Genomic DNA, 8,912 nt, shown 5'->3' with positions numbered 1-8,912 from the left:
AGAGAAGGAGGATTGCGCAATAAGTACACTGTATCGTTCGAACGGGTAAAAAAATACGCTCGCATATGTATACCCCTGATACGTGTGTGCATACGTGATTTCGAGCGTGTGGATGAAAAAAAAAAAAGAGCCGCTAACGTCTGCGCTACATAGCGGTTGTGAATTCGATTGTAAAGGTAAAAAAAAAAAAAGAAGCTTGATCCCCGCGTTCGGTCGACAACTTTGACACTTGTGTCATCTAAATGTCATCAATCGTGTAATTCCAAGGTTTTTTTTCTTATTAGAAATACTTACTGCCACGGTATACGGTTTCTCACGCTGGACGCGTGCACCATTTCTATGTACTACACCGTAAAAGTATAGCGAAAAATATGTAATAATCTCTCCGTGCCCATGACCACAGTGAAAAGAAGAAAATGAGTAAGTTGAGAATCGGCAGTCAAATCGGCACGCGCCCGCGTTCCATTATATATATATATACACCGCAGTAATCATGCGCTTTAACGATCAATCCCTCGCTTTGGCCGTCGTGCGAGCCATAAAATAAAAGGGCGCTCTTTGCTCCGAGAAGTCGTCATCGACAGCCGCAATATATATGTATAATACATAAAAGTGTAATAAGCCGTGTATATATACTTCCCAGGCGTAAGGGAGATGGGCCTTACGTTGTATAATATACGGAGGGAAAAAAGACGGAGAGAGTCGAGTCGAGTATTAGGTAAAGGCAACGAGAGGGGCAGGTGTCTGCCGTCCGTCGCCTTGTACATACCTCGATGTCCCTCGCGAGAATCCATAAGCTGCAGCTTGCACCCCGTGTACCATATATTTATGTGTGTGTGCTCGGGTGATGGAATCTCTGTGGCCTGTATGTATATACGTTACATTGTGAGTTAAGCGGAGCCGACACTTTTGTGTTTGATGATGTGGGTGTGTTTCGGCAAGATTGGATTTGTCAAGCGAAGGTCAGATTAGTCGCGACGTTTTTATCGGGCCACTTATGATGATTGAACCTTGGAATCTGTTTCATTTTTTTTTCTTTCCATTTGTCGAAAATTCAGGGCTACCTGGTACTTGAAGGCCTCCCCGTTAAACTGCACCAGATTTTCCAGCGCTTGGGAATAAAATTTGAGGGGTCGTTTTTTACGGGGAAAATACTTTCTTTTTTTTTTATCCACCGGCACAATACTTCTTCCCCATCCTTTTTTTTTTTCGTAGCTTCAATCTACTTTGGATCCATCGTGACAATCTTTATAGTGTTTAACGAACAATTCATGTTCATGTCCAATCAAATTTTTTCAAATATAGTACCCTTAAACTGCGTAATTGACTTTACAAAACCAACAACATCGAACCAGCAATAAGAAAAAATTGAATCGAAATTTAATTTGATCATCGAAAACTGTTATAAAGCATTTGAATAAATGATTCATTACCTATACGCTTGACGCTTTTATCTTACAACGTTATTACGCGCACCTTTTGCTGGAAAAAATTTCGTCCAAGTGTACCGTGCTGGAAGAGTACAGATGTACAAGGTGTAGAAAAAAAAAAAAAAAAAAAATCTCCAGCACAAGAAATGCACTGCATTTTAAGAAAAACAACCAAGTACAAACACAAAGTATTCACGTGCACCCAATTCTGGCTATTACCCACCTTTTTAAAGTACATGTACATTATACACTCATGTGTAAAGAAGAAGAAAAAAAAAAATCAATGTTCCCCACGTATATGTACGGGTGAGAGCCTAATGTAATCCGCGTCAGCTTTACAAGTACCACCATGCACCCATGGTATACATAATACCGCATTATATAATATATACAGCCGTTTTATGATGCGCACCAACGGCAGCTGTAAACGCACTTTACGTGCTGTCCTTTACGAGCTCTAAATGATCTCGAGTTACACACATCCCAAGGATGAGTTGGCCTTAAACTTGTTACCGTATTCGTTCATACTTTACCGTGTACAAGTGTCCACTTGATTGTTTTTTTTTTTTTTTTTGGGAGGGTGTATTAAAAAAAAGAAAAAAAAAAAAAGTTAAGGTATATACAAATCAGTTTTTTGATTAAACTGCAGCATTTTTAATGCATATCAAGGCCTTTCGAGGGTATTTGCATTACGGACCAGTTGAGAAACCGAAGCAGGAGGAGGAGGAGGACAAGAGTGCATAATTCATGCTCGAAGGGGATGATATCTTAATCGAAGTTTTGGAAGCCAAAATACTCGTGTGCACACAGGTCTGGCAAGTTGGAAATTCGATGAAAATTATTAATATTAAATTTAAAAAAAAAGAAAATTGAAATTCTCTCGTGCGGAAATTTTTTTTCTAGAGTAAGTTAAGGGCGATCTAATCAATTTGCCAAAGGGAAAAAGAGCTACTGCTCTTATAGCTACTTTTTCCCAGGTCCACAGGCCGAACCCAAAATTTTTGTTACTTGTGGAATTTTTCGTTAGAGGGCGGATTTTTATTGATCCTTGATTAATTAACTATTGCTATAGATATCGACTTTACTGACTAATCTATCTGTAAAAGTAACTCGTTTTCGATAAAAAAAAAGTGACTTACAGCTTTTTTTCATGCGATACGAAAGAGGGTAAGTACCGATGTAAAAAAAAAATTCTATATAGTAACAATATTTTCGATACGTGAAAATACAGCCGTGTAATTAGCAACCCAAAAAGGGTAATGCACACCCATGCGTCATTTGTTACACAATACGTATATCCATGTATGTATACTAATTTGAATAAAGCAATTTGACAAGGAATGCTCGAACCCGTGATTAAAGGGGTATGAAGAGATAAATTTTCAAATGAAATTGTTTGATGATTACAAAATTCCAAGCTGCATCGGTGATTGGAGGGCAGCTGCGACGTGCTCAGGGTACGCATATATTTTAAAAAAGTACAAAGTTTTTTGAGTAAATCTTTTGAAAATACGACGGTATCGCGAATTTTAATGGGTCGCCACAGAAGCCGAATTTTACAATCACCGCGGCGCGCGTAACTTCATCCTCACGAGGAGCTTCTTTTTTTTTTTTTTTTTTACGAGAAAATCGAAAAAACAAAAAAAACCTCCCAATTTAACTTTAAATTGGACAGAAACGAAAAAGCAAAAATCACAAAGTCACGCGCGCGCGCACACCTACTTATACACTCTATGTACAATAAAAACAAAACAACAAGCCCGCATGTAGGTATATACACTTTGGGCATCAAAGTTCATCGCGTGAGCTTGGAGAGAAAAAAAAAGAAGTGTCGCTCACAGCATTGCTACATACATATATATACATATACAAGGGGGCAAAGCCCTCGCACTAAAAAGTCGGCAACAAAAACTAAACCGGGTACAGGTACACAAGTATAGCCTCTTACTTCCTTCCTTCTTGCCGTGTCCGAAAAAAATCTCTCCCTTCTCGAAAAACAATTTAAAAAAGAAAAAAAAAAGGCCACACCACGTTATATATACCACACGGTGGAGAGGGATGGGTAGCGCCCCAATATATCTCTTACACGCTCGCTCGTATACATGCATAGCATACACACACTCCTCGTCTCCTTCATACTGATGGGGAAGCAAGACGAAAGGGAGAGAGAGAGAGAGAGAAAGAGCCACAGGTGCGGTGTCTCCTTATCATGGGACCTATCGCCCGTGCATACATATTTAATGCCGGAGAGGTGGATTTTTGCATGAGCTACTATCTCTCTGACGCCGCCGCTATGCCACCGTATTATACATGTGTGTGTGTGTGTGTGTGTGTGTACATATATAAACTGTGTATTCCATCACGGATTTCGGAGCGATGCTAATTTATGCGATCGGTGTCTTCTTCCCCGTACGTATAATATATATACATATACATATACGCACGTACAAGTATGTTCTCGGTCGCGTGTCCGCTTGCGTATATGTGTACCTGTACGTGTTTCGAAAAGTTTCAAAAAATGGTTTGAAAATTATATTATCCCAAAATATACCTATATACCCACTGTTGACATCTACATTGATTATTTAGACATAATACATGTATTTTACGATTTCAACTGAAGAAGAAATATGATTGGTTCCTCTTTCAGCCCTTTCAAGTTGAGGGATTTTTTTTCCTTTTTTTTGGTGGTACCATCAGTTTCGGTTTGTCAAATTAAATTTTTAAATTGATGGAAAGTTCTTTTTATTCATTTATTTATTTATTATAGAGTACAGAGTTTCACTTCTGATGCTTTTAGTACTAGTGTATTGATTATTTTTACTAATTTTACTATTAAATGTCGATCAGCGGTTATCGGAAAATTTTCGGTCACTTTAAACTGGAATTTCTACACAGGTACCTATTTTTTATGACAAGGCATGATGTAAGAAAAAATTATTTTCGTTACTGTTAGTATAGGTACAAGTGTGATTGATCATAAAATTCTTTTCCTAACTCGGGACGTTTTTCGTGACATTTATGGACGTTAACTGGGCCCTTGGTATAATGTATAGTGTGCTCGCCACACAAGTGCCATCCAACCGCGTGTCGATGGCCAACTGTTGCTTGTAAGGAAAACTGATTTTCAACTAAAATTAATGTTGTTTAAAGACACATGTACAATGCACACGAAGGTGATCAACCAGTGTGTTTTTTCAAGCATTGGGTGAAAAAAAAAAAAAAAAAAGAAAGGTCTCGGGTATACACAACTGCACATAGTGTACGTTGCAGGCATTAAGATTAAAAAAAAAAATCTCTGATCAAAATGCCAATAAGCGTGACTCCTGATAAATCACACACACCGACGAAAGAGAAAGAAGCTCGTCTTGATTAATTGACACAAGTGGCTGTCTTTCTTTCGCGTGTACACCTCTTGCCGAATGTGTAATCGACGCGGAGTGCTTTCATTAATCAAAGCTGTCCTTTCCCCCCCTTTCGTCGTGTATAAGTATATACATCTCACTTGTGCACTTTGATCTATACACGCTTGTCTTCCAGTTCTACACTTCCGGCTCGATTGATTTTCCCGATGCAAAACTCCAGATTCGAAAAAGCAAAAACGAGCGAACCCTCGAAAGCAGTGAGCACTTGCGCAATACACCGAGCGGGAAAATTACACCCCCCCCTCTCCATTTCTCGACGCCTCTCCATCTCATCTGCGGTGCGCGTGTGTCGCGCGAACTGAAAACGCGTCCGAAATTACACCTGAAAATGCAATCTGCATACATGCATATATACATATACGTACAGGTATCGGCTAATAACAACGTGTCGATTACACATATTCGTGCGCGCTCTCCTTTAAATTGCGTGTTTTCTACCTTTCGCCCGATTCGGCGACGGAATCATCATTATCATTTCTTTTTTTTCTTCTTTTTCTTTTTTTAAACGATTCCCGCTGCAAAACTCACCCACCGTAAATATATACATATATATAAGTGTAAGTAATTATTTCGAGTTTCTTGGCAGCTTGCGCGGATGAATAAGACGCGGGGACATTTCGTGTAACCATACACACGTACACGCAGAGATACGAGTGTTTTAATGATAAAATTATGACGCTGTTTGTGGATAAATTATGTACGGGTGATCGAGAGAGCGAAACGGGTGCCGGGGCCAAAGGAAAGTGAGCCACAAAAGCGCGCGGCTTATATTAACAAATATAGGTATGCATACCGATTTATCGATTGTTTCGACGCAAACATCATGTAAGTATATATATGTATACCCATCAGAGGTGATGCACGATTATGATGTACAAAATACATAGAATAATAAGAGACACGTATACAGTCGACGTCCAAGTCAAGCTTCGATGAATAAGTATACGAGCAAATTAAGTTACACCTATGTATTACCTGAATCGACGGATCGTGAGAGGGAAACACAATTAATATATATACATATAATATATATCCTCGGGTGTGCAATTACGCGGAAGTTTAGAGGAATACACCCGATGCGTCGATAAATCGAAGTCGGTCTCCCTCCCCCGTATAAAGTCCGCGGTTGATATTATACTTTTCGAGAGAGAGAGACATCCCTCGGCGCATACATCGGAATCGCGTGCTGATAGACCTCGCGTTGTAGCGCACAACAAGACTCGTGCATAATTTAGCCCTGCGTTTCGAGAAATCGAGAGCCTTCCCTTGTTTCGAGAGACTTTTGTTTCCTCTCCTCGGGGGTCGCGGTGCTGCTCACTTTGCTCGTACAGCGACGTACCTACTTGTGTAAACTACGAGTGCTGGTTTCTATTTTTTTTTTTTTTTTTTTTTTTTTTTAACAACATATTGAAATTGCATGCGTTTCGATTGCAATCGTGGGCTTTTTCCCCGTGAAAATTCGCGAATTCGAGGAGAAAAGAAAAAAAATATACGCGCTTGGTTACTTTCCGAGTTGTCGCGGTGTTCTCAAGGAGCTATATACCCTATACACACTAGCCGCCGGCCGACCCTCTCGTTTAAACATTTTTTTCCTTTTATTTCCCTTCTCGCTGGCGTTTACCGTTTATCGCCGGTCATTATTAATTTAAACGCGGACGAGACCGCATCAGAGCTGCCCACCGCGGCTCGTCGTCTCGGTTTTTACGATGACCCCCACGCGTTGTCGGGGGGGCACCTTTGCTCGTGTACATGGAAATCAGCTCTGATTACGATTCTCGGCAGACGATGTTCTTTTCATTTCTTTTTTTTTTTTTCCTCCCCCCCTCGTTACGTTGGGGCGGTATATTATAAGTACCTGCACGACGAGTTCTGCTTTTATAAGCCGAGGGGTCGCGGTATCACATTATTATCGACTTTGTCTCGCAGTACAAACTCCTAATCGTCTCTTTCAAACCGCCTTGTATGTATTTTCATACGAGTACAGCTTTTCACAATACCCAGTCCATCTACATTTTTATTGGTAGGTATAAAAAAATATACATACGGCTGATTGACAAGTATATTAAATTGTTTGACACGATGTATCAACGCTATCTCAAAGGAAATATATGTTTTAACACGGAGCATGTTTACGTAGAATACATATACATTATTAAAATTGATACAACTAAATAGTTCCGGGAATACTAGGCCGGGACATTCTTAAAAACAAAAGAATTGGGTACGACTTGAAACACAAATCGGTTTTTCGCTCATTAGGCGCTACAGATAGGTACGATGACTGTGTTGGTACGATTTAATTAGTATTGCTACAAGCATAAATGGATTTGCGTCACCTGTAGCGGTAATCGTTCTTTGGGCTGTTTGAGAACGAATTTTATCAAATTTTCAACTTGTACTTTCCACACGCATATGTACAAATCGCGGACAAAGGGTTTCACCGTCACTAAATTTTTTCTGCATAGAACGAGACTGTATATACCTTACACTGATTGATTCTACACATTGCCAATATTCAGCGTAATATTATTCAACACGAATTTTTAGGGCACAAATATTTCCTACGTAGCATTGTTCACCTCGGCAGGAATCCTACACATCAATGATTTAACACAAAAATTTCCTACACGAGCCCAGTACGGCAATTTAATACACGTATTTTGTCTACACGTTAATTTTTTACACATAAATTTCCTACACAAAATAAGAACAGTAATTTAGAATACGTCGTAAGTCGTAAGTCTCTACGAAAAGTTTCTACACAAAACTATTTCTGGCTTCGTCCAAATGGGAGGGGGGATAAATATAACGAAAAGTAGCAAAATTGAACTTCAGTCATGAATGAACTTAGCACCTGATTAGCAATGTGCAAGTTACTTTGATATTTACCTCTCTTCAGTTTAACAGGTATGAAAAATGTTTTTGTCGTTAGATTCTAAAGGTAAGCAGTATTACTTCATGAAGATCGAAAAAATTTTTGACTGTATCCACCATACAACCACTTGAGGGTAATTAATTATTTTACTTGAATAAAAATTTCTACATTTTGTAGCTTACGTTATGTAATACAAATTAAAAAATTTATGGGTGTTGCACAATGCAAATACTTCCTTCGAAGTAGGCATTTGCCCTACTCTGGTAGTTCTTCATAGCCGATGCAAAAACTACTATTGTCAGTATTGAGCCATATTCGATGCAAAAATAACTTTCTTAACTCAAGCACCAACGTACGACAAGAGTGACAAGAGACATACAAGTCGCATTACATTGGTACGAAATACACTAAAAATTTTGTTTTTTACGAATTCCCTACTTCATACAGATACGACAATTAAATTGATGTCATTGCCTTGAGTTTTGTGTTAAAAATTAATTTGTATTTAGTTTGGAAAATAATTAGTTTAGAGCTTCTAAAACAATAGAACATAAGTTAAACTACACATCAACTCTGTGTAGTCTGCTTTTCACATGCATGTATGTATAACAACAGTTATAATCAAAATTCAAAACACTTTTATTTATGCGTGAAAATGATGGAAGTGAAAATTTTAATATTCAACAACGAAGGTTAAATAGTGTTACATGATCTCTACGAGAAACCAATGTCTTAATTATTTAAAAATTAATTAAATAACTTTCATACCACATTTAACAAATAAAAAACAACATTTTTTAACATGTGTTTTTATTTATTTAAATACAAACTGAGATAAAAAATTGTATGGATTTTTTTTAGTTCCACTTACAATTTGTTTATTACATGAGATGTTGTAGAAAACTATAAATTACCATTACACTGTACTTCAAAAGCAATACGGAACTGTACATAGACATTAATATTTCCAAAAAATATGTGTCCATTATTTACCAAATTTAATTTTTTAGTCATATACTCCCTTAAATCACTTCGCCATATTCCAAAATAAACATCCGTACCATTAAACTCCAAAAATTCTCAAGATAACACGTGGCACCAAACACAAAATGATTTCCCATTTAAATAACATGGGATTTCGATTTTTTAACTGTGCTTAATTTTTTTTACCACTTAAAATAT

The sequence above is a fragment of the Copidosoma floridanum genome, unplaced genomic scaffold, assembly GCF_036245765.1.
Source record: "Copidosoma floridanum isolate Cflo_tuat_1 unplaced genomic scaffold, Cflo_Japanese_pri ptg000020l, whole genome shotgun sequence".
Classification (NCBI taxonomy): Eukaryota; Metazoa; Arthropoda; class Insecta; order Hymenoptera; family Encyrtidae; genus Copidosoma; species Copidosoma floridanum.
The sequence above is the reverse complement of the archived record's forward strand: the minus strand, read 5'-3'. Positions refer to the sequence as shown.